The sequence below is a fragment of the Camelus ferus genome, chromosome 36 (assembly GCF_009834535.1).
Source record: "Camelus ferus isolate YT-003-E chromosome 36, BCGSAC_Cfer_1.0, whole genome shotgun sequence".
In the NCBI taxonomy this organism is placed as follows: Eukaryota; Metazoa; Chordata; class Mammalia; order Artiodactyla; family Camelidae; genus Camelus; species Camelus ferus.
In genome coordinates, this window is record NC_045731.1 from 17,218,352 (window position 1) to 17,243,988 (window position 25,637).

Here is a 25,637-nt window from a genome sequence, read left to right on the forward strand (position 1 = left end):
ATGACCTGAGGATGCGCTGGTGCCTTCAGACGGAACAGAATGAAAAGTCAGTCAAAGCGAAGCAATGAGAAGATGGACAGAAAGAAAGAGTATTTCATAACGCATGATGATAAGCTAATAAGCAATTGCAAGATTAAATTTAGACGCTTCTAAATACAGTCACAACGTTGCTTTGTGGCAGAAGCTGCTGCTGGGGTATTTGTCACCACATGCCTGGAGGGCAGTCCGTGGCTGGATTTACCCAATAGGTTGAGAGAACAGAGCGGGCACTTTCCAGGCTGGTGCATTTAAAAGGGTGCGCCCTGGAGAATGCCATTCTAAGTGAAGGAAGCCAGAAAGAGAAAGAAAAATACCATATGAGATCGCTCATAGGTGGAATCTAAAAAAACAAAAAAAATGAACTTAAATATAAAACAGAAACAGACTCACAGACGTAGAATACAGACTTGTGGTTGCCAGTAGGGAGGCAGTGGGAAAGGATGAACTGGGAGCTCGAGATTTGCAGATACTGACCAATGTATATAAAACACATAAGCAAGTTTAGACTGTAGAGCACAGGGAAATATATTCAAGATCTTGTAGTAGCTCACGGTGAAAAAGAATATGAAAATGAATATATGTATGTTCACGTATGACTGAAGCATGTGCTGCGCCCCAGACATTGGCACGACATTGGAAACTGACTAGAGCTCAATTAAAAATATATATAAAAAATAAAATTAACCCCTGTTGTAGATGGAAATCACAGAATATGATAAATACGCAACAGAAATGACTTGAAATTGTATGAATAGTTCCAGAGATGAAGATTTAAGCTCTTACAGCATTTGCAGTACTTTGTCTTCAAAATTGGCTAATATTCCAAATGATGAGGCTAAAGACTTGAAGAAACTACTGCAAAATTCAGCAGAAGCAGAGTATGGCTCATTGTTTTCTCCATGAGACGTCTGGACACTTCGCTGATATTTCCAATAAGCATGCAATGATTTTATCACCAGCAAACCATTACCACTCAAAAGCTGAAATCATAAAAAAAAAATTCTGCATGGATTTAAAATAATATTAAATTAATATCAATATGGTAAAAGCTTTCATAGCAGAAAACCATTTGAAGAACTCCAAAAGAATACAGCTATCAATTTAAATATATTTTCAAAGTGCTGGAGGCATTAAACTATCGTTAATCAACTGAAGAGAAAAATACAAAATGTTTTGTTTGAAGATGAAATGGGATTCAAAGAATGCGAAGAGTGGGAGACGATGAAACAAGTTATAAATATCTACATGTCAGGGTAGGTCCCAGAGACAAAAAATAAATTATCTCTGGTTCTGGTCCAGATCTGGGGATCCTGCCAGGACTGGGTGTGTGTAGGTGGGGTCCCTAGGCACCCCTCTTAGTTTTGGGAAACTCAACCTGGAAAGCAACAATTCTTACTACACCCTGAGGTGTGGGAAGCCCCCTGCAGGCGGTGACCTGGCAGTCTCTCTTTTGTAACTAAAGTGTGTCCTCCTGTGATGAGGGACAGTGCGATAAATTGTCATCTTTGCCACAAAAAAATAGGACCAGGAGAGAAGTCACGTCTCGAGTGAACGTCACACACTGCAAATGTCAGGGGACTTTCCTCGGAGCTGCGGATGCTGTAAAAACAGATTGAATTCTGGCACAAGAGATATCGTTACAAATCTCATAAAAAAAGATCGAGATGGATACAGTGTTGCCGCTACGATTCGAACCTCTCAGATCTCTCAGGGTTCAGCAGGGACAATAAACAAGAGTGAAGCAGCCACAACTGACAGCGTGGGAAACTCTCAAGAGAATATTCTAGCCTTTGGAGATCACATTTAAAAGTCTCTTCCAAGCGCAAAGCAACTTCAAGATAGCGTTTATCTGAAGACTCTGAAATAGGTCTCCTACTTTGATAATCCATGCAAGGGACTTGTGTTGTTTCTCACCTGTGGGGAAGTTCTGCCCCAAAATACTGATCTTCATTCGTTTAAACCTTCAGATCTTCTTGTTTGTGGAAAACGTGTCCATCTTGAGTTTGATGAAGAGACAAAGCAAGACATCGGTTGAACCTCTGCCAGCTGAAAGGACCACACACTGCAAGGAAGCAGAAAGGCAGCGTATTTGGGGATTTACAGTTGCAATTCAGGGATCACAGAATCTGGAGGAAACCAGAATAGTGTCCAACCAGAGGAAAATGGGCAGAGTGTTTTGTTTTGTTTTGTTTTGTTTTAAATAAGAAAAAGAGAGATGTTAATTTGGCTTACGGAAGTTGTTTGGATTGAAAGATAAAATTGTTCTGTACATACTAATGGCTCATGGAACACATCTCATGCATTACTAATGAAAGGCATGTTTCCTTAGAGCAGATAAAGTACAGTTTTTAGCATTATTCTTTCCTTTCAGCAACCCACTCAACAAACCAGCAGTTTTAATTTGGAGTGTTTGGGCCCCAGGTCATGGTGCACTCATTCCTGACACAGTTTTTGTCACACTTCCAAAATGCAGTCACTTCCATCAGGGTTTTGTAACCTGCAGCGTTAGGGTAAAACTCACCATACCACCACTTTTTGTCCTGCGAACTGAAAATAGTTATTGCGTTTCAAATGATCGGATGATTGGAAACTTAACAAACCCTTAAATAATATTTTTTAACACGTGAAAATTCTATGGAATTCAAGTTTAAGTGCCTGTAAATATTTTATTTTTTATTATATATGTATTTTTTGTTGAAGTCTAGTCAGTTTACAATGGTGTGTCAATTTCCGGTGCACAGCACAGTGCTTCAGTCAATACACGAACGTACATATATTCGTTTTCATATTCTTTTTCATTATAGATTATTACAAGATATTGAATATAGTTCCCTGTGTTGTACAGAAGAAACCTGTTGTTAACCTATTTTATACATAGTAGTCAATATCTGCAAATCTCGAACTCCCAATTTACCCCTTCCCACCCCCGTTCCCCTGGTAACCATACGTTTGTTTTCTGTGTCTGTGAGTCTGTTTCTGTTTTGTAAATAAGTTTGTCTTCATTTTTTTTTTTTTTTTTTTTGGATTCCAAGTGCTTGTGAATAAAATCGTACAGAAACACAGTCATACTCATTCATTTATGAATTGTCAGTGGCTGCTCGCACTCTGAGATGGCAGAGCTGAGGAGCTGTGAGATTATGTGACCTGTAAACCCCAATTTTTTTTACTATTTGGTCCTTTATAGAAAGTTTGCAAAACACTGATTTTTGTTTTACCTATAAATACCTCCATTCCACAACTGTTTTCTTTTTCGCAAAATATGAAATAGTTCAACATCCACAAATTTCAACCTCTTGCTTAACTTGAAAATAGAAATTACAGATATTGGGAGAAAATCTAATTAATATTTACTGCCTGAAAATAATAGCAGAATACAGTGAAATCAAAAGTGGTAAGATCTTGTGCCTTAAAACTCACAATGTGTCAGACCAGGGAAGGCCCAGAATATTCAGTTGCAACATGGCTTGACTCCTGACCTCACATTCTGCTTTCCAGATGTAATACTGAGAAAAGAAGTAGGCCCCGAATTTAAGAATTCTCCTTAATGTCAACCAAACGGTGGGGGGTAAAAAAGATCAAAGACTAATTCAACAGGTTCAAGAAAATTATAAAACCAACACAGAAATAGGGATCTCAGTTAAGGAGAGGGGGGACATTTGTGCCAAATCCAGGCTGGATTGGAGGAAACAAATCCCACGGGGCAGGATTTACCTCTATCTTGTAAGGAGCTCTCGACCCCTAGAGAGCATTATGGAAGATAAAATTAAGCGCACTATGGGTGAAGGACATGGAGAGAAATTCATTCTTCTCACATAGTTCTTTACAGCAACACTCAATGCCAAATGATAAGAGAATTACATTTACCAAACATTTCAGCCAATAAGTATAATAATATTTCTATTTATAATTATATAATATAATATTTTAAAATATTTTATAAAATACATTCCATAATACAATATTTTAAAAATTTTATAAAATACTTTCCATAATATAATATTTTAAAATATTTTATAAAATACTTTCCATAATACAATATTTTAATAAATATCTTAAGCTATTTTATTAAATACTTTACATGACACATTTTTTAAATGAAAAGTTAATTTAGTATTTTATTCCTTTGTTGAAATAGCCAGAGATCCCAGAATCTTTTTTTTTTAAATGAAAAACTTCACAGAGCTTTCTTTACATGACACATTTTAATAAATATTTTAAAATATTTTAGAAAATCTTTCCATAATACAATATTTTAATAAATATCTTAAAATATTTTGTTAAATATTTTACATAACACATTTTAATACATATTTTTAAATATTTTATAAAATATATATAATAATATTTATACCATCAGGTTACTATATATATATTATACATTATATATATTATATAATATAGTATATAATATGTGCATATAATATATTATATATATGTAGATATGTATACACTCAGCAGTCAGAGATTCTCAAAGGAAAAAAAAACAAGCCACAATCACCAAGTAATTCTGGGAAAAATGGTACCAACACAAAAGCAAAACAAAAAAATGACTAAATGGAAAGCTTCAGCAGATGCGAGATGAATCATAAGAAAAATCTCAGACACAGAGAGGTTGTTGCAGAAAGACAACATAACTCATTGAGGCCATTTAACCACAGAATCAAGTCTACACAACGAGATGGATTAAGTTTCCAGACAGGACGGTAAATATTATAACTCGCAGCAAAGTAAAACAGTGCAGAACAAGCACGGGATGTGGAAAAGAAACTGGACAAATTCAGCCCAATTACGCAGTCTTTGCTAGTAGATATCAATGAGTCAGACTGTCAGCAATTTTCAGTATGTAGAAAACATTTTAACCAAAACCTTTGTGTGTATGTGTGCCTTTACAGTGAAACTTTGGGACCTTCTCAGGTACACGAGCCCCATCATGTCCCGTGTCTCTTGAAGGAAAACACTTCCCCTGAATTTCAAGACTCTCTTAAGAATTAATAATTAGGAAATTGTAAACATGTAATGACATTTATTTAGTGCCTACAGCATTGCAATCTTGATTCATAGTAAAGATACTTCACATCTTTAATTTTTACAGCCAACACACCATCATCATCATCATAATTTTATAGTGCTAACCGTATATGTAATTAATACAGATAATCTTCCCCATCTCCATAAGGTAGATACATTGTACCCCCTTATTAATAAATGGGAACACTGATAACAGAGAGGTTAAATAGCTTGGCAAATTGATACAGCTTAGTAAGGATGAAGACAGCTGGTGGAGATGTAACTCATGAGAATGAAGCCAATTGGGTTACAAAACACTTACCCAAAACAGACAATCCAAATGGCGGATTATTTCGTCTGACAGATGATCTATAACAGTTACTGTCATTCCAAATCATTTCCTACGGTTTTTGTGTCTGCCTGGAGCTAATCTTGTTCTGTCTTAGAATCAGTCTACAAATAAACCTGTTTGCTTGGAAAACTCTGTTAGAGAGTCATTATTGTATTCAACTCCACTGCGTTACACTAATCACATTGTAAATCGCCCCCGTACACAGTGAAGGAATTGATTTGTTTCTGTCTTTCAAAGACTTAAAGCATAAGGGCTATTGTTTTCTTAATCCTCATAATTCCTCTATGAGGAAATTGAAAATGTCAGTTCATTATTTTCAGGAAGACATTTAGATAAATGGCACCTAAAAATCTCAGTAGATAAATTAAACAATTAGAAATTAGAGACCATTTATTACCCAATCAGGAGAACATTTATAGACATTGGACATCAGGGGAACATTGTTATGGTATAGAATATATTTATCAAACACACTGATTTTGTTTTAAATACCCATTCATTTATTAAACAAATATGGGAAAAATCTCTGTTCTTATGGAATTTATCATCTAATGAAAGGAGGTAAACAAAAAACAAGTAAATATTTAAATTATTTAATATATTGGATGAGCTCTGTGAAGAACAATAAAGCAGGAAAGAAATACAGGTAACATGAGGGGACTATGATGGAAATACTAAATATACAGATATTCTAATGGGTATATATATTATATAATATATAATATATATAGATAATATATTATATATTATATACAATATATATTACCTCCAGCCCCTGGCAACCACCATTATATTATTTAATATATGATATGGTATACATACTATATATAATATATTATATAACACACATTATATAAATATGTTTATAATAATTATTATGTATATGTATAGCATATATTATATACTGTGTATATAATATTAATATATTACATTATATATAATATATATTATATATTATATACCCATGTGTATATAAACATATTATATCATATATTATATGATATATTATATATAATATAGATTACCATTTAATATGTCATAAAGAAACACACATAACATGAGGGGACTATGATGGAAATACTAAATATGTAGATATTCTAATGGGCATTTATGTTATATATTATTTATTTATATGTTTATTATTTAGATAAGATATATTATATAAATATATATTACCTCCAGCCCCTGGCAACCACCATTCTACTCTTTGTTTCTTTAAGTTTGACTATTTTTAATATCTCATAAAGTGGAATGACACATTATTTGTCCTTCTGTGGTGGGTCTAATTCACTTAGCATCGTGTTCTCCAGGTTTATCCACGTTGTCACATATAACAATTCTTTTTATTGTTTTTGTTAAAGATCTGATTTTTTACAGCAGGTTTAGATTCAGTATAAAATTGAAAGGACAGCGGTTTCCCATATACCCATAGCCCCTACGCATGAGCAGCCCCTCGCGTTATCAGCATTTCTCACCAGAGTGGTGCATTTTGGTATAACTAATGAATTTATATTGACAAATAGTAATCAGCCCAAATTCTAATGTTTTCTCTGCCCTAAGGTTCTCTGTGCTTTGCCCACTCATCTCTCCATCACCCCCTGGAAGGTGCTGATTTTTTCACTCCGTCTGTAATTGTGTCTTTTCCTGAATGTCGTGTATTTGGAATCACACTGTACACGGACTTTCAGACGGCCTTCTTTCACTTAGTTATATGCATCTAAGGTTCTGTTGCTGGTAGATGCAACCGGTGTTCCAGGTTCTTGTCCCGTCCCAGAAAGAATTCAGAGACAAGACATAGTGGTTAAAAAAAGTAAGGTGAGGATTTATTAAAGAATGGATAGGACGCTCTCAACGGGGGAGCGGGCAGACTCAGGTGAGCAGCTGCCCCACGTTTCTTTGGCACGTTGGTTACACAGGGTGTAAAAATGAATGGGCAGAATATTCACTGGGGAAGGGAAGGGTTTGGGGTCGTGTTCCCTGATTATCATCCCAACTGCACCTTTCTGAGGGGAGGAGGGATTTTTGTCCTTATTTAGTCTGCATGGGAAGTGTCATGGTGTCAGTGCATGATGGAGACTTCTGATCTGCAAGGCTAATTTTATTGAAATGAGGGCATAATGAGAAAAAGGTTGTATTCAGACACTGAAATTCCTGCCTTTTCTCACCTTTCTTTGTTCCTCTCCAGGCCACTCATCACCCCAAAATGCCTGACCGCTTATCAGCCCAGAGGTCCCTGCTTTTCCTTCTCTGCCCAGGGACCCCTGGTGCTCACACGATGTGTGGTTTCCTGCATTTGGCCTGTGCCCCTCCTTTCTGCCCACTTCCTGCCATGTGGTCTGTGTCCCCCTTTCTCTGCTCATGTCTAGCTGTCTGCCTGCTCTCACAGTTCCTCCACATCATCTCAAGGCTTGAGCTCATTTCCTTTTAATGTTGAATAATATTCCATCATCTGCCTGTACCACAGTTTACATATCCACTCATCTGCTGAAGACATCTCGGTTGCTTCTGATTTGGGGCAATTATGAATGAAGCTGCTGTAAATATCTATGTGCAGGTTTTTGTGTGGGTACGAGATTTCAACTCTTTTGGATAAATACCCAGGAGCATGATTGCTGGGTTGTCTAGTAAGAGCATGATTGGTTTTGTAAGAAGTCATCAAATTATCCTCTTAAATGACTGGTGTCTATTTGATACGGATAATCTTTAATTATAACTTTTGATTCTAGTCTTTTCTAAGCTGTATGTATTTACTTATTATTCAATAAAAAAATCATCAAATACAGGGGGAGGGTACAGCTCAAGTGGCAGAGCACATGTTTAGCACGCACGAGGTCCTGGGTTCAATCCCCAGTGTCTCCTCTAAAAATAAATAAATAAACCTAATTACCTCCTTCCCCCTGCAAAAAAATCAAGAAAAAGAAAACAGAAAAAAAGGATCAAATACATAGCAACTATAGCCAGTTCCTACAGAGCAGATCTCTTCCACCATTGAGTCTCACTAAATAAGAAATTGTATAAATTGCATGTATTCTTACTAATTTGGGTGATAGTTTACGTTTCTCTATAAAGTTTTGCAGTTTTATTTTAAAAGATCTACACAGTTTTGTTATGTTTATATCCAAATATTATTTTTTTCCTTTCAGTAGAAGCAATTTCAAAATGCAAATTACATCGAACCTTCATCTAGCATAAATGAAATATTTTATTAAGGCAGAAATACGACATAAACGTTCTATATAATCTGCTAAACTGTTAAACAAAAAAATTAATTTTTGAGCTTATACCCTGTGACAGAAAAGGTGGTAGCCAATGACGATACAGTGGGCAAACAAAAATAAACTCATGCCCTCATGAAGCTTACAGTTTAATGGGTGACACAGATCTTGAAAAACTGGAGGAGCCAAAATCGCTGGTGTGGACACACTGCACGCAGTTAACTGGACTGGGAGGGTGGTTCAAGTTCAAATGTGTGTGGAGTGGAGAAGTGTCCAATGACCCAGATAAACTACAGCCATAAGAAAGTTTTGTAGCAAAAATGTTTATTATTTGAAGAGCTTAAATAACTGGCAACATTTTTCAGTAGCATCGGATTAGTGTGTGTGTGTGTCTGTGTGTGTGTGTGTGTGTCTGTGTGTGTGTGTGTGTCTGCAGGACGAGTGTCCATGTAGATTTCCATGTTGATATCATTGACCGGGTATGAACACAGCAACCCCAAAATGTTCAGCCCTCTTTTATAAGGGCAGGATACTCACATAATTTTATTAGCAGGAGTGCCTCATGATTCATTTTAAGAAAAAATAAACAAGTAAGCAATTCTCTGGCTAATGCTTTATCAGTATTCATAGTTTTGAGATTTACGATTTATTAAATATTTTTCTACACGTTATTCCAATTGGTCCTCAGAACGAATTGTTAAAATCAGAGGCCGTATTTTATTTACATATTTTGGGATTAGAAAATTGTAGTTTAAAAGGTACAAAGTTTTGAGTCAGTTTCCATTTGTATAAAGGCATTTGAGAGTAGACCTTTTAATACAATGAAAGGTGTATCATAAATTTATAGTGTGCGTATCAATGCATATTCTGTTGTAAGGGTTAAATGTCTATCTTTGCTGTTTCCATGAGCTACGTAGATAATTGTTAACGTGTCCTTCCAACATTTTTCTGCTTATCCAATTGCTAATGGTGCTGGAATATTGTTTCTTACCATTTTCAAATCAATAGAAATTAAATGTGTAGGATGCTTATGTGTGTTAAATGTTTAATCTTTTCTACGCACAAAACATTTCATTCGAAATGAGGTATTAGTTGCATTTGAGGACCAACAATAAAGAGAATCTATACTCATATAAATTTTTATATGCAATAAATCACACATCTCTATCTAAAAGAATCTATGTGATTAAGAAGACAATTTTCCAATATAGTAATAACAAAAATAAAACAATTTGCTTCATGTTTTGTTCTTACTTTCATTTCCATGGAATCTGTAAAGCTCTTTGCACATAATCAGTTATTGAAACAAATAGAAGGCTGGTCTCACAGGGCTACAGAAATTATACATAAATATACTGTGCTCCAAATGAAAATGCAGTATTCTCTTTGTGTTGCACAAAACTGTGTAATAGAGGAAAAATAATTTAAACCAATACATGAACATCACATCTATTTCCTCTACCTCCAGTGTGTCTGTAGTATTGTCTCATGAAAGGCAGACAGTGGAATTTCCAGTTTTCACTTCCAAAGTCATCCACGTTTCGATACGTTATTCCTTTTGAACCGATTTTCAGATCCCCATATGAGCCAGGGCAAGGTTTCTGATTTTCAGACGTGATTCATCTTGTTTCTCCCCTTAGTAAAAAGTTACCTCCGACTGAAGCCATTATTAGTCAAAGCACAACTTTAGATCCAATATCATGTGGCCTCTTATAAGAAACTCCTTAGGCATTTGCTAAAAGTAACAATTTCAATCTACAATTTGAGGGAGGCATATTTAGCAAGATGTGGGTCCTATATTTTGAACTGTATTTCCCTCTGAATGTGATTCCGTAGAATACTGTCTAAAAGTCACTTATAACTTTGCTTTTAAACGTATGTCTTCCAGATTGTGCTGTTATTTGTAACAACCCTCAAAAACTGCCATCTAATTTTTTTTAATGTCTTGTAGAATATTTATGATAAAACATTTGAAACCACTTATATGCAAATCCAAGTGTAAAATTAGTTTTGTCACAGTTGACCTGAGTCAATAATGAGTAGAAATTCTTATACTGAACCCTAGAATTTCTAGATTTGATTGGGCTAATGCGGTTACGTTTAGAGGGAAGACAGTCACTTGCTACCATTACTTTCATGTTTGTAATGTGCCAGGCATCATTTTAGGCATTTTGCATATGTTGTTTTCCATAACCCAGCTAACTACCTAATGAATAAATAGTATTAGTTATCAGACTTTAGAAACAAATGAGATTTCGCTAAACTTGACCAAGTTCACACAATTGCTTAGAGTTGAAGCAATGATTCTAACCCAGGTCTACCTAACGAGCCACCACCTCCACTGTCTGAATGATCAGCTTTCAGATGGCAGCGTCTTCACCCCAGAGGATTTGCAACTGTATAGATCTGTCCTGATCATAAAAAATTCTGCCTCTGGTCTGTATTCCCACTTGTCACATTTTAAGTTCCCTTTTGCTCTGAAATCTCAATGACCTAATGCCTACCAGGATCTTCTCAAACGACAAGAAATGAAAGTTAGGAGTCTGATCAGCATGTGTTTGGCATTTCTACATCAATTTATTTTAATTAGTCCTTAATTCATGAATATGGTTCCGGTTCAGAGTCCCTGCTTCATCAAATGACCACGTGATACAGGAGCTCCCCTACAGGTGCCACTGATGGTCACACATCAGGGTCCAGAATAAACCGTGCAATGAGGTAGACGTGCAATTTAATAATGGATGAGCAGATAAATCAAAACAAGCTTCACGCAGCAAAGAGCAGAGTTCTAAAATGGGGTCAGCAGAGATGAGAGGACGTAAGTCTCCCACCCTCCCGCCTCCCATGGAGACGCATGGCGGTTGACCTCCCAGGGGGGTAAACTGCATCCTTTTCACCTCACCTTCTCTCAGGGCAAGCATGAGAATGCCTCTCCTTGCAGAAGAGGGATTAACAGACTCTTTATTGCCAAGTAATGAAGCTTTGGGGCGCTATGTAACAGGTTTTTCTCGCAACATTACGTGTTTGGCCCTGAAGAACACACATCCTGTGTGGGAAACACGTGAGCTCCAGTCCAGCTCCCCTGGAGAAAAGGATTCCAGCTCACAGGTTTCCAGGGCAATCCAGATGTCCCCCGGAACCATTTCCAGACAGTTCTGCTTTTTTTTTTTTTTTGAATAGAGGTGCTGGGGATTGAACCCAGGACCTTGTGTATCCTGAACACGCGCTCTACCCCTGAGCCATACAAAGCCCCTGGACTCTGCTCATTGAACCATGACGCCTCATTCATCTCATCGGCCAATGATGCCAGGCATTACCTACCGTGCAGAATCATTAAGACTAAATGAGTTCATTTATAAGCAGGTGCCTGGAGTACAGTCACGAATACATCGCGTAGCGTAATTACGAATTGATTCCATGAAACATGTCCATCTTGTCAGGGCCAGGGGCCCAGACAATTGCATATCAAATGAATGCAACCCTCAACATATAGCAAACACCAAGCACTTAGAAATATTTACTTTTTCCCCCTATTTTTTAACTTTTAATTATTTATCTGTTCACTGTGCAGGGACATATTTGTTGCACACAGCGACAGAGAACAGGTTTTAGAAATGAATGCGGGCTTTGGAGCCCAGGAGATTTGTTTTGCATTAAACTTGCCCCACTCACTATCTGAGCGGTTTTGGGGCAAGTTGCTTACCCACTATGAGCCTCAGTTTCTTCATTTTTAAATTAGTTAAAACTTATATCCTGAGGTTATCAGGGTGATAAATTTAGATAGCGTTCAAATGCTGACATTATGGGTGCTCAATGAATCCTAATTTCTCCCCTCACCCTGCATATGATTAATAGTTTTCTCAAATGTAAAGTTTATTAAGAAACCAAAATTCAGATTTATTTGATTTTAAAATTGCTAAAGCAGCCAGACACGTTGGCTATACAGTTGATTCAGCTGTCTGGTGGAGTTCCTTAGAATTAAAGTCATATTATTGCTTGTGAATTTTTTATGAGATTGAAGTTACTTACATAACAGATGCTGTGGACAAAAAAACCCCATAATGTTAAGAGTGAATTATGCCCCATTTTGGAGGTTTTCAGCAGATTTAAGCACTTTTGAGGAAGCTGCTTTGGGTTTGTGTAGCATTCCAAACTATTCAGCCATATCATCTGATAATTTCGGAGCGCTGTGAATTTTGAGAACTGTCCCCCTGCTCAGAAATTATGAAGGGGGATACGACAGGACACTCCTTTACGGCACCGTTTAGAAGCCAAACAGTTCCCTTTTTAAGGTGAAAAAGTCGCTGTGCCCATTTAGACTCACCGACATGTGACGTCGTATTCACCCTGCTCCCTCAACAATGCCCATCCAGGGAGCAAAAGCTATAGAAGATACCAGAATTATCAAAGGTGAGTGCACCACCTCTCTGCTTCAGATTCTCCCATCATGCCATTGGCCTCGGTCTCCACACTCACCCAAGCCTTCAGCAGCCCTCTCTGACATCACAGCCTCCAGGGTGGCCTTGAACAAATGGTCTCCGTGTTGTCCTCCTGTGCTCATTCCTCAAGCTCCCGCTTCCTCCCTCTTTAGCTCCCATAAGACAAAAAGTGGCTCCTTCCTGTGTTGGGGGACCATAGCATTTTGTCCCCAAACCAGGAACACTTTTGAGAGTAAAATAGGGTTCTATTAAAAATCGCACCGAGAGGGCAGGAGTCCCCTGGGGCTGTTGATCACACTTGGACACAGGGTCATTCTCTGTAGGGATTTTTCAGGAATAATCAAGCTTGCTTGCCCCGTGAGCTTCCAATCTTGTCATTCCCGCCCCTTTTTCTGTACGTTCCGACTATACTACATTGGTCAAGTGACCTATTTTGTTCTGTTTCCTCAAATCTTAGATAAGCCCAATGTGATCTGTCCTTTTACGTCAAGTCATCGCTTCTTTGATCTCATCTTCAATGCTTTATTTAAATCCTCAACTGGCCACACTGGACTCCTCCCTCCCGGGCACCCCAGGCTCACTCCTGTTCCAGTTTTACATTTGTTGAGCCCTCGCCCTACCCTGCACTTCTCCGAGAGCCCCCTGCTACCCACGTCCTCTGGCCCTCTCCTGAACATCACCTTCGCTGTGGAACCTTCCAAATTTGACCCAGCTGAAATGGTGACTCTCCCCTCACTACACTCCTTAAGTGCCTTCCCTGCTTTATTTGTCCCCTAACACTTATTTCACATAAACTCTGCATAGATGACTTACATATATATTGTTGTGGTCACCATCTACAGCAGTGCTGGTCACATAGTTGTAAATACATCTTTGTGAATTTGAATGTGTTGGTGCCCTTTGTCTATACCATCCCATACTCTGTTCTTTGTCTGGGAAAGTCATATTTATTCTAAGAAATTCAGCTCAGTGGTAGCCTCCTTTAGGAAACCTCCCTGATGTCTATGTCTGTCATAGGTACTTTGTCCTGAACTCGCATCGTATTTGTTATAACTCTTCTTCAACTCACGTACCTCCTCCACCTTAGACCAGTATCTCCTTCAGATCAGAGAATGGCATTCATCTCTGTTCCCCTAATGCGATGCGAGGCTTGCAACACTGGATGGATAATTAATCACACACTTCCTCCGTTAGGAAGCGCACTACGTTTAGAGTCAATCCAGTTCATCTTTAAATGGTTCTAATGCTGAAAAATTTCTCTAAAATTTCTCAATTAACAACAGGCCACCTTTTTGCATTCCTAACACTCCCCAGGCTAATCACAATTCAACCTGACATGGGTAGCATTGTGCATTTGGTGTCACATCTAAAAAAATCTAACCTAAGGGTATGTCAATTTTCTCACATTTTCTTCTAGCTGTTCTATATTATTGGCTCTTGTATTTAGGTCTATAATACATTTTTTTTTAATATTTGAAGGACTCTTGAAGTATTTATTAATTTTCCCAAAACAGCATAATTTCAGGTGACAAATTTCTATTTTTTGTTATAGTTACATTTTTTCCTTTTTCAGTTTTATTAGGTAAAATTATTACACTTTGACTGCACACACACATTATATTGCATGTAAATACATGTATACAGTATAAGGCACTTTTTTTTTTTAGTTTATATACATGTACTGATCGTTGTTTCTAGGAACAGATTAGAGCTTTAGCTTTTTAAACTTACATAGTTGTGAAAGGAATAAAGCCAACCACAAAATGAGAATCAACAGAATACAGTGGTCTATAATCATTTCGAGATATCTTGTGTATGTGGTTTAAGATAAGGGTGAAGGTTTTCCTTCCTCCATTTCCTCCTCCTCTTCCACTTTTTCTTCTTCTGTTTCCATATGTAGATCCACTTGTCCCAGCACCATTGCTAAAAAAGTGAATTTCCCCTCATTGAATTGTATTGGCACTTTTATTAGAAAAGCAATTGACCATGAATATAAAGATAAATTTCTGGGCTCTCAATTATGTTCCCTTGACCCAGTCTGTTCTTTTGCCTATACCATGATGTCTTGATTACTAATTTTTGAAATTTTAATTTTTGAAATTAAAATTTTTTGAATTTTACAGTAATTTTTCAAATTCAGTAGTATGTGTCCTCCAGATTTGTTCATCTTTTCTAAAACATTTTTGTCCTCTAGATCTTTCATTTCCATATAAATTTTTGGATCAAATTTAAATTTATACAAAAATAGTGCACAGGGATTCTGTAAAATGTGTAGATCAGTTTGGGTAAAAAAAATGGTGTCTTAACAATGTTGAGTCTGTCAACGATGAATACAGAATATCCCTTGATTTATTTAGATCTTTAATTTCTCTCAGCGATGCTTTGTAATTTCCAGTGTACAACTGTTACACTTTTGATAAATTTATTCTTAACTATGTCATTCTCTTTGAATGTTATGGTGAAGGGGGTTGACTTCTGCATGTTGATCTTGTATCTTGTGACCTTGCAAACTTGTTTATTGGTCCTGATAGGTTTCTGATACTTTCATTAATTTTCCGTGAGAACTTTATATTGCATGTATCATTGGACATCTTAATCTCCAGGTTTTTTTTTTCTGCATGCTCATTATAAACTATTTAAGATTGACTTCCCACCACTCAGGTCGTAGCTCTAAGGGAAACTTGCACATCCTTGGCGTGTTTTCATTCACTTTAGCAAGAAGCAGGAGATCGCCATAACCAAACATTTCTTCCTTCTGCTTAAGAGAGCAGTAAGTAGTCAGGTTCAAATATAAAAAATAGGTATCTCCCAGAAATCTTCTGTTTAGGTATTGTTTTGAATTTTCATATTGCTGTCACAAATGTTATCTGACTTGATTCTTACATGAACCCTAAAGAGGAAACAAGGGATTTATAATCATTCCTCTATTAAGAAAAGAGCAGAGTAGGGCTCAGAAGATTATGGTTCCCAGGACTTGGCAAAGTTGGAGTGAAAAACGAGCAATCTCTGACTTCTCTGTTGAGTTCTTTCCATGGCCCCATCGAATGTCCTTATTTAGAAGGCAGCATAAGGAGGTTAATACAGTCCCATTGTTTGGTATGTTGCCTCTTTGGATGATGCTTTCTTTCCTGGTGACCTGAGAATCTCAAGCCACACTTCATATCCGGGGTATTTATTCAAATTATTCAAAACAAAACTGGAATCAATGACAGAATTACAAATTCTTGGTGTCATTCCATGCTGACAAACAATTAGGCAATTGTCCGTTAAAAAACGTATCCATTTTTAAAGCGGTACAATTGACTGTCTGTAAAATTCTCCTTGAGTTTATAGAGGTCTATACATTTATTTTTATAAGAGTCGAGTTTATGAAATAGTCAGTGTTTCTAGTTTATAGTCAATGTAATCATCTGTTATCTATTTAAACCAGATAAAGAAAATGAGATAAAGGAAATAGGCAAGACTTTTCACCAGCTATTAACTCTCCCAGGGGCATGCTATTAGACCTAAAAAAAATTGTTGAGATTGGACTCCAGTTTAATTTCATTTAGTAACATCACTAATGACCCCATTAAGGACATTAAAAGTTTCCTTTTCTGATCAATCTTGACAATATTGAACTCTCTAAAGTATCCACTGACTAATGAGCTATACAAAAGTCAAGGTCACCTTTGAGATGGCGTCGTAAAGCTAATTGTGGGTTTAGGACTTGCTGCACAGCTCCCATCCAGAGGTAGCTGTTTCCTTTCAACACCAGAGTTGCATCAGACAGATCACTTCCATTTCTTGTTCAAAACTCTATTCCGAGGGCAGGTTTATTCAGAAAGACTCACAACACATTGGAGAGAAAATTTGAAATCATAACCTCTTATGAAATGCAGCATTGTATACGTACATACATGTATATCCAATATTTGAGTGTTTACAATCTACAAATTTACAATCTGAAAGTGAGTATGTAAGTAGGAAGTTCCCAGAGGCTTCTTTTCTTCTCTATTTCTGAGAATTGTCTTCAAATTAGAGTGGGGAGACTGAGAAAAAAAGATAAGCTTTGTTTGAGGCTCATTTCTTGCTAGTCACATGCTAACACTGCCTGCTAGTCTCATAAGTTTCATTACAGCTTTGACATTCAGAGTTAATTTCTTTCTCTTCTTTCAAAAGACATCTCTTTCTCATATTGAAGCATTCTTCCATGCACTTCTCTTTATTTTACAGAGAAAGAGTGAACATTACATAGTTTGTGGATCAGAAAAAGACACATTGCTGTTACTAACACGAGTAGCTGTCATATTTGGTTGTACTGAGATTGTATGATCTGGGGACAAACGTAGGGTATCGGCAGAATTCTCAGTCGTTGGTAGAGGGAACCCAAACCATATAACAAATGAGTGTAGACGTCTCACTTTGTAAGGGAGGAGATTGCAGTAGGAAATTCTGTTGATTCATTAATTGGCACCTCAGTAGGTCTTGAGGATACTTTCCCGCATACCCAGATGGTACAGTTGTGTTTCCTAAAAAGCAAACTATAAGATTGATGTTCCAATGCAAGAAGTATATTGAGGAGTGTTTTGGGGATGAACATGACTTTGGAAAGAAGGAAAGGGTTGGGTAGGGGGCAGGAGTGGGTATAGCTCAGTGGTAGAGTGTCTATCTAGCATGCGCCAGATCCTGGGTATAATTCCCATATCTCCATTAAAAAAAAAAAAGGGGGGGGGATTAGGCAGAGGGGAAACTGAATTACTCAGACTCCCATAATGACTTCAGGCCACCATTTCCCCAGCTCTACAGCTGGAGACACTCCAGTTCCGTCCAACTGGGGCAAGGCAGCTGGCCTGTATCCCCTTACACTGGTCAGGCAATCTACATGGGCTGTTGCCAGGATGGAGATGTGCCCATGGGTCAACGTGGCTCTCTTCACCCGAAAGCAAGTCTCAGAGATGGACTCGGCTGAGAGCTGCCTGTGGTCACCCGTCCCCCCAATCCCAGCATCTGTGGAATGAATGCTTCACCCTCTGGGGGGTGCCTGGAATACAACACCCACATCCCCTGCCCTGAAATCCTGCATTTAACTGGAAAGACAGGGTCTCCTATCTTGTCAAGAGTGAGACACTGAAGCAAACTGATTTTCCAATGACATTAAAAGTAATCCTCCACTACAAAAATACTATGTTGAATATGATATTTGGAAATGACTTTTTTAAAAAATAATTTATTCTATAATGGGGAGAATTCAAAAAATTATCCTTTATATTGATTTAAAATTAGATTTTGTCAAATTTCTCAAAAGAAAAATGGAGGTAGAGTCAAATTTACTAATTTTAAATGTATGTCATGTCTTATATTGGTTTCCTACGGGCTGCCATAACCAAATGAGTGTCTTTAAAACAAGATAAATTTATTCTTTCACAGATAAGGAGGCAAGAAGTCAGAAATGCAGGTGTCAGCTGGGTTGGATCTTTCTGGAAGTTCTGGGAAACATCTGTTCTCAGTGTGTGACCTTATCTTAACTATTTCTGCAAATACCCTGTTTCTAAATGTGGTCACAGTTTGGGAGCCCAGGTAGGCGGTCATCTTTCGGGGACACTGTTCAGCCCACTATATATACGTTAAGTTTTCTACTTATAGAAATTGGAGAAAAGAATCATAAAATATCAACGCTTCCCATGAATATAAGGTTATATTCGAGGTTCATTTTTGACCATATGCTTATCATTACAAAACCCTACATCCCTGTAGTAAATACTGAAGATGATGAAGGTGAAAAGAAATACAAAATTCTGCTCTTAGTATCATCAAAAGCTCATCAATGTACTGAGTTCATTCACTGGGCTTGAGACCCCATGTGCTGTAAACAAATCGGTACAGAGGGAGCACGTGACATATCCTGAATGTCACTGTATATTTGGTATGAAACAAACATAAGAGCAAAAAGAAACTTCTATTTAAAATTTAACAAAAGCATATTTTTGCCTTGGAAGCAAAAGAGATCGGGAAATAATTTAAAGGAATTACATCTCTTTAAAATATTACATGTAGAAGTTTGATCATGTGTTTTCTTTTTCTGGCTAAGCTTTTTTTTTTTTCCCTAGAAGCAGAGACAATATAATGCATTCCATTGACCTTAGAGGTACCCCCACAGTAGTTTCTAGACATTTCATAAATGCTTGTGGTCACCCTCATCCTCATGATGGTGGCGTTTTTCTCAGTGAAAGATACTTTCAAATGTAAGGCCTGACCCAGCATTTCTCTCTTCACTTCCTCTCATTTCTCAAGTTATTCAAAGTTGACCTCAATATCTTACCCTCGGACAACTACGAGGAGACAGGTGCCTACCATCCAGTTGATAAACGAATCAGCTTTGCTAGGCATGACAAATTACTCTTCCGTTAATTCTTAAATGGCAGAGTTCAAATGTTCTTGAATTCTTCCCCTAACTCTCCACTACAATCCAAGTAGATTACTTTCAACGTATAAGTTAACATTCTTTCTTCATTTGCTTAAATATAAACATGTGGATAAACACAGTTACATGACTTCCAGATAGCGTGATGACATAAATAAGGAGATAGCTAGATTGATAGCTAGATCTTCTTAAGCTTATAAAAGTGAAGAAGAAAATACATCAGAAGTCACAGATGACTGAAATGAACCAACCATTGAGAGTTAAGAAATACAGGAAGCAACACAGAATATTCCACTCACTCTCCTTCCCATCCTGATGACGACTTCCTGTTGAGGGATGCAGGTGACAGTGAAGATGCCTGTATCTGACGATCCAAGTCTTTAAGTCCTGCTCATCAGAAAAGAAAGCCATTTTGCGATGTGGGTTTGTAGTTTATTCAGTTCAGTTGTATTTTTCAACTCTGGCACTTTTTTTTTTTTTTTTTGATGATGATTTCTATTTCTTTGTTGAACACTTTTTTTTGCTTGTGCATTTTTTTCCTAATTTTGTTTCATTCTCACTCTGAATTTTTTGTAATTCACTAAAATTCCTTAAGACAATTATTCAGAGTTCTTTGACATTTCATAGAGCCTCATTTCTTTACAGTCAGTTATTGGTGATTTATTGGTGGTGTCATACTAATCTGATTTGTGTGTGTGTGTGTGTGTGTGTGTGTGTGTGATCCTTGATTCCTTGTGTTGGTATCTGCATATTTTAGTAATTGATATCTTCCAGACTTCACAGGTTTGCTTTGGAAGAGATGATTCTTCACCAGTCAGCTCCGTTTGGGTTTCTGGGTATGCCTTTTGGCAATGTACTTGGGAAGACTGGATTCTATTATTATCATCTATATTTGGGTGAAGCAACAGTTCAAACTCTGGGGACAGAGATGGAGAGTGTGCTGCTGGCTGAGAACAGCTGGATAGGACTGCTGGCTCGGTCCACTACCCAAGTGAGGCTGAAGACGGCCCCTGCAGTTGCCTGAATTATCTGGTCAACAACTCTGCGCACCAAGCGGAGCTATGTCTCAGCTCCCTTGCCTGGGGGATGGGGTGGGGAGGGGCTGCTCCAGGCTCCTCTCAATTTCCCCAATTTCCCCAAATCGGTTTTCTGGTTTAGAAGGGCCAGGAGTTAACCTCAGCCTGCGTTGTGAGTTAATTTCATGGGGCCACTTCAAGCTGGGTACCATCTTAGCTCTGGGGACAGTCAGTTGTGCCTCCGTGCCTCTCAGCTCAAGGAATGCTGGGCCACAGTGTTTGGAGGAATTGTTACCAGCCCTTCTGGTCACATGGGGCTGGAAGGCACTTTCCACAGCAAGGGAGGCAGTCAGATTCCCAGTGGTTGAGCCCATAGATCCCCCTACAATCCCCATGGTGCAGGTGAATGGAGGGGGCTGGTTGTCCCCCCTGGGTTCTCTTTTTCCCCTGGAGGAATCAGAGGCTCAAGAGAGCCCTCCATGCATGGTGCTGGGCAGACCTGGGGGAGAGCCAAAGCTGTCAGCATCCATCGGTTCCTATTCTCCATTTAATGCCATCGTCCTGGGCTCTGTGGTCCAACGGGTGACGGTGCTTCAATCTCACGCCCGTGTTCTTCAGTTCTCACACTGGTGTCTTATTCTTGAACAGCTGTCAGTTGTTCTTCTTTTGAGGAGAATCAAAGTCAGGAACAACTTATGCTGTTGGCTTGATGATAGATAAAGTTCTGACATCATGGAAGAAAACTTGAATCTAAAGTCAGCCATTGAATCAAGAGTGGAAAAATGAGGCCAAGTGAACAAAAATGAGTTGTTTGCCTAATTGGTGAGAACAGGATTGCTTTTCTTCCTAAACACAAAAGGGGTTCTGGCTACTCTTCTTATCTCTTAAGGACCAGTCATTCGTACGTGGCATTTGGGCGGACAAGGGAAAAGTCTTCCTTCAACACCAGTCATTTGGACCATTGCTTCATCGAACTCTTAAAAAATCTCACTTGGCTCACTAGAGGGGAGAGCCTTGGGTCCTGCTGATGGGTTTCTACAGAACTAAAGTTATTTTGGTGGAAAGTTTGGATAAATAGCCAAAGCAGATATTATGAAAAAGATCAAGAAAACATTTTAATTATGAATTAAAAAATGAATTTCATAGCAATAACTTTAACAACAAAGACAATAAAAATAGTTAGCTTGTATTATTGCTTACTATGTGCCCAGCACTTTGAAGAAAAATGTTAATTTGTATTATGCCACAGAAATCTTACAAAAAAAAATCCATGAGTTACGGGTTGACTCTTCTCATTTTAAGGGCACACATTTATTTGCCCTAAAACTTATTTGCTCAACTTGCCAAAATAACAGTTATTAACGTAAAACTAAAATTTAAGGCTGAATCAGAGAAATGGACCGATGTTTTGTCAGTTGGGGAAGCTATGGTGCTGCTCGGAGAGGCTGTGAATCCAGAGAGATTTTTAAAAGGGAATAATTCTGGGCTGTGCAGTTGGTTATTCTTTCAGAAGACCCCTGTGACAGCTCATGCTGCTTTTGTCCAACGACATAAAAGAGACGTATGTGCATCATCATAATTTTTGCCATGGCATTTGCATTGTTCTTCTTCTGCAAAGGCAGACTCAGGTCCACTGGTCTCTGTTCCACCTGCATTGGGCACTGACTAACAATGCCATTTGGTGGAGGCAGGAGATGACCCCTCAGGTCAGTGGAGAACACGGCGTCCCTCTGTGGCCGAGTCCCGGATGGTGGCAGGGCTCCAGCCAGAGGAGTGTCTTCCCCGTGGACTAGTCTCGTTTCACCATGAAGGGCTCCCTCCTCTGGATCTGCGTTGTTTATTATGTACATAGTTCTCTGAATTTCTACCTACCAGTGCAAAGTCTAGGGTACCAGCTACATCATGGAATCCAGAGGATGTAAATGCACCTGGAAACTGTGTTTCTGACAGCCAAGACATCCTTGGTTAGTGTCTTATCTCCTATCCCTATTTCAGAGATGTTATAAGATGCCAAATCCCATGGGTAAACAATAGGAAAAAATAAAATAAATGCATAATGAGTGACTTATCAAAAGTAAATCTTCAGAGGCAGGAGGTAAACATTCAAGGACTAAAACAAGCCTGGATAAATTTGGAAGTTCACAGAATATGACAATACTTTTCTCCCTAAATATATATCAGGTCACTATTTCAGGGAGAAGTTTGGATATACTGGGTATTTCTTTAATTTTGAAAGGAAGGAAATTTGGTATATATTCAAAGGTGAGAACCTCCTTTTGATGAAGAGTGTTTCAGAGGCTACACCAAAATCCCTGTCAAAATAAATACAAGAATACCTTTTATTCAGGAAAAAAAAAGAGAAACCATGAACAAGATAATTTTATATGCTTTTCAGATTTTTATTTGAATTTAATTGACCTGTATGTTATTTGGCAGAAAATAACACCCCAGAACTCAAAGAAACAATGCAGATAATCCGTTTTCAGGTAATGTGGGTAAACTTCAGCTAATAGCAAGCTTAACTATCTTTTAAAATTCAGCACTGGAAAATCCAGGCACGCCAGAGAAGGCACACTGTTGGTTTTTATGGATTCTTAAAGAAATGTTCAACTACGTGATCTATTTTTTTAGCATTCCAGGACTTGTCAAATTAACACGTAGATAACAAAATATCTCTGTAAAAGAAGTACATTTCAAACAATTTCCTGGAAAGTATTAACCCATTTATTTTACTTGTATATAGAAGCAATATTAGATTAATATTAAATTACATTTGTCACTTTTATATATCTTTTATTAAAGAAGAATATTAAATTACATTTGCCACTTTTATATATCTTTTATTAAAGAAGAATATTAAATTACATTTGCCACTTTTATATATCTTTTATTAAAGAAACACAGTCATAATGACCAAAGCTCATTTTTCTTCCATGTAACACCTAATTCATGACCATCTGGAAATATTCTCTCTTGTCAATTAAATTATGGGAATGATTAAAAAGCTCATGGAAAGCGGGTTGCTGGTTCTAACAAAAATTTTAGAGAATTCCTTGTCAGCAAAACTGTAGCATCCATGTTATTTTTGAGGTTTTTCTCAAAGTTTTCAACACAAAACTTTATACACTCCAGCTGCCCACTAATTATTTTTTCAGATGTACAAAAAAAAACCCCACAACTATTTTTAGTTATTACTGGGGTAGTTTTGATCTTATACTTCTTAGGAGTTGAGCCAACAGGTGTAGGAAAATCCGTATTGCTAGATCCAGTTGTCCAAATGTATTTTTCACTCCAGAGCCAGAATGCTGAGGTCTCCATTGTCCGCAGTACCATCTACAAAGCATCTGAGAGGAAATATTCTTGGTATGTGCTTCCTTATTTAACCGGATCACTCAGCACCCTTAAGGTCCAGCTATTAGAAACACAGTCTCTAGAAATATGACCTTGTTCAATTAAGCTCTATAATTCTCTCTTTTTTAAAAAAAAACTGGTCCATCAAAGTATGTCGCTAAACAGAAATGCTGTCTGAAACTCTGCCACTACCTTAAGGGCATAATTAGTGCTGCCAATTACATTTGTTTTGTTTTGTTTTTTTTCTTCTTCTACTTCGAAATGTTTTGATCTCCTCAGACTTGCACCCTTTCCATCAGCTTCCATTTGCATTGACGGTTGCCAAGGTCTGATCTTGTCTGTGATGTAGAAGGAAGCTTCTGTCTCTGGTTCCCTGCCCTTTACCTTCATGTTCCAAAAAGATTGAGTGTCATCCCTGAAAGAGATAAATATGAAAGAGTATAAATGATGGAAGTAGACCTAACTCTTTTGCATTTTAGAAACCAGAAGGAAGATTATGAGTTATTAAAAAACATACTCACGATGAGGATCAAGACAATTTTTTTCTCTTTTTCGCTCATTTTGAGTTCAGATGAAAGATAAGAACTGTAGATTGGAAAACGGAGCAGGGCTATGGTGAGAGGGCACATTTGGAGCCAGAAAGACTGAACTGTGGCTTGTGAGTGTGTGTTCTGCTGCAAATCTTATTATGATTATGACAGTTAGTCTGCAATACACATTTTGAATTTCTATCTTCCAGCACAGTGTTACGAGTTCTAGGGGACCAGGAATTCAAGGTTTGGCCCTGCTGCTTACTGGGTGATGTGATCTGACTTACGTGTCCAAGCTTTCATTCTCCCATGTACAACATGGAGATTCTAAGATCCACTTTGTAGCGTTTAGCTGTTATTGAAGGTGTTTTATCGATGCTTCTAATCAAGAGTTGGGGTGAGGATAAGATGACTCAGACAGTGTGCAGAGTGGAGACAACCACTGAGCGCCACCAGGGTGGGGATGGTGGGGAGAAGCCCACGTGGACAGAGAGGAGGAGGAGGGCACCCAGAACAGCGCCACCTCCCTCACTCAAAGGACAAGATAACTTTGAGCAAAGGAGTAAGGAATTAACAATAATCTGTGATGTGGAAATAAGCATGAACGTGCCCAGTGGATTTAACCACAGTGGGCTGTTATTTTTAATTTGACTTATGAACAAGGTCAATTGCATGTGATTTATCAGTGGAAGCCATGAGCGTAAAGGTGTCATTCCAGAAACCTGGCTGTGAAGGAAATGCTGGAGAAAGCCAACCAGAAATCAATAAGCAATAACTCCCTGGGGTTCAGATAGCCAAAAAAAAAGGGGGGCATTTGTTTTGGTTTTGTATATTGTTGCTTGTGGTTTTTCTTTTCTTATTGCTTTGGTTTGCTTCATTTGAGCTCTTCTCTGTTTTACATGGAAATGACCTGAGTATGCTTACACGGGAAAGAGGACTCTTCTGAAAGGTCACATCGTAAGGGAGGGACAGTACAGGTGGAAAGATAAACCCCAGACTCAGGGATAAACTTCTGGGTTGGAAATGGAGAGAAAAGAGTCGATGCAGGTGTGGGTATTTGTATGAATATTATAATTTGCTTTTGTCTTATTTTCTATTTTATCCACTAGGTTGTTTGTTTTGTATTTTATTCACTAGGTTGTTTTTTTTGTTTTGTTTTATTTTATTTTCAGTATCTGCTTAATATAATACAGGACAATGGTTAAGAACATGGATTCCAGGCAAGAGAAAAAGTAGGAATCCAGATTTTACCATTTTCTGGCTTTGTGACATTAGGCTGTTTATT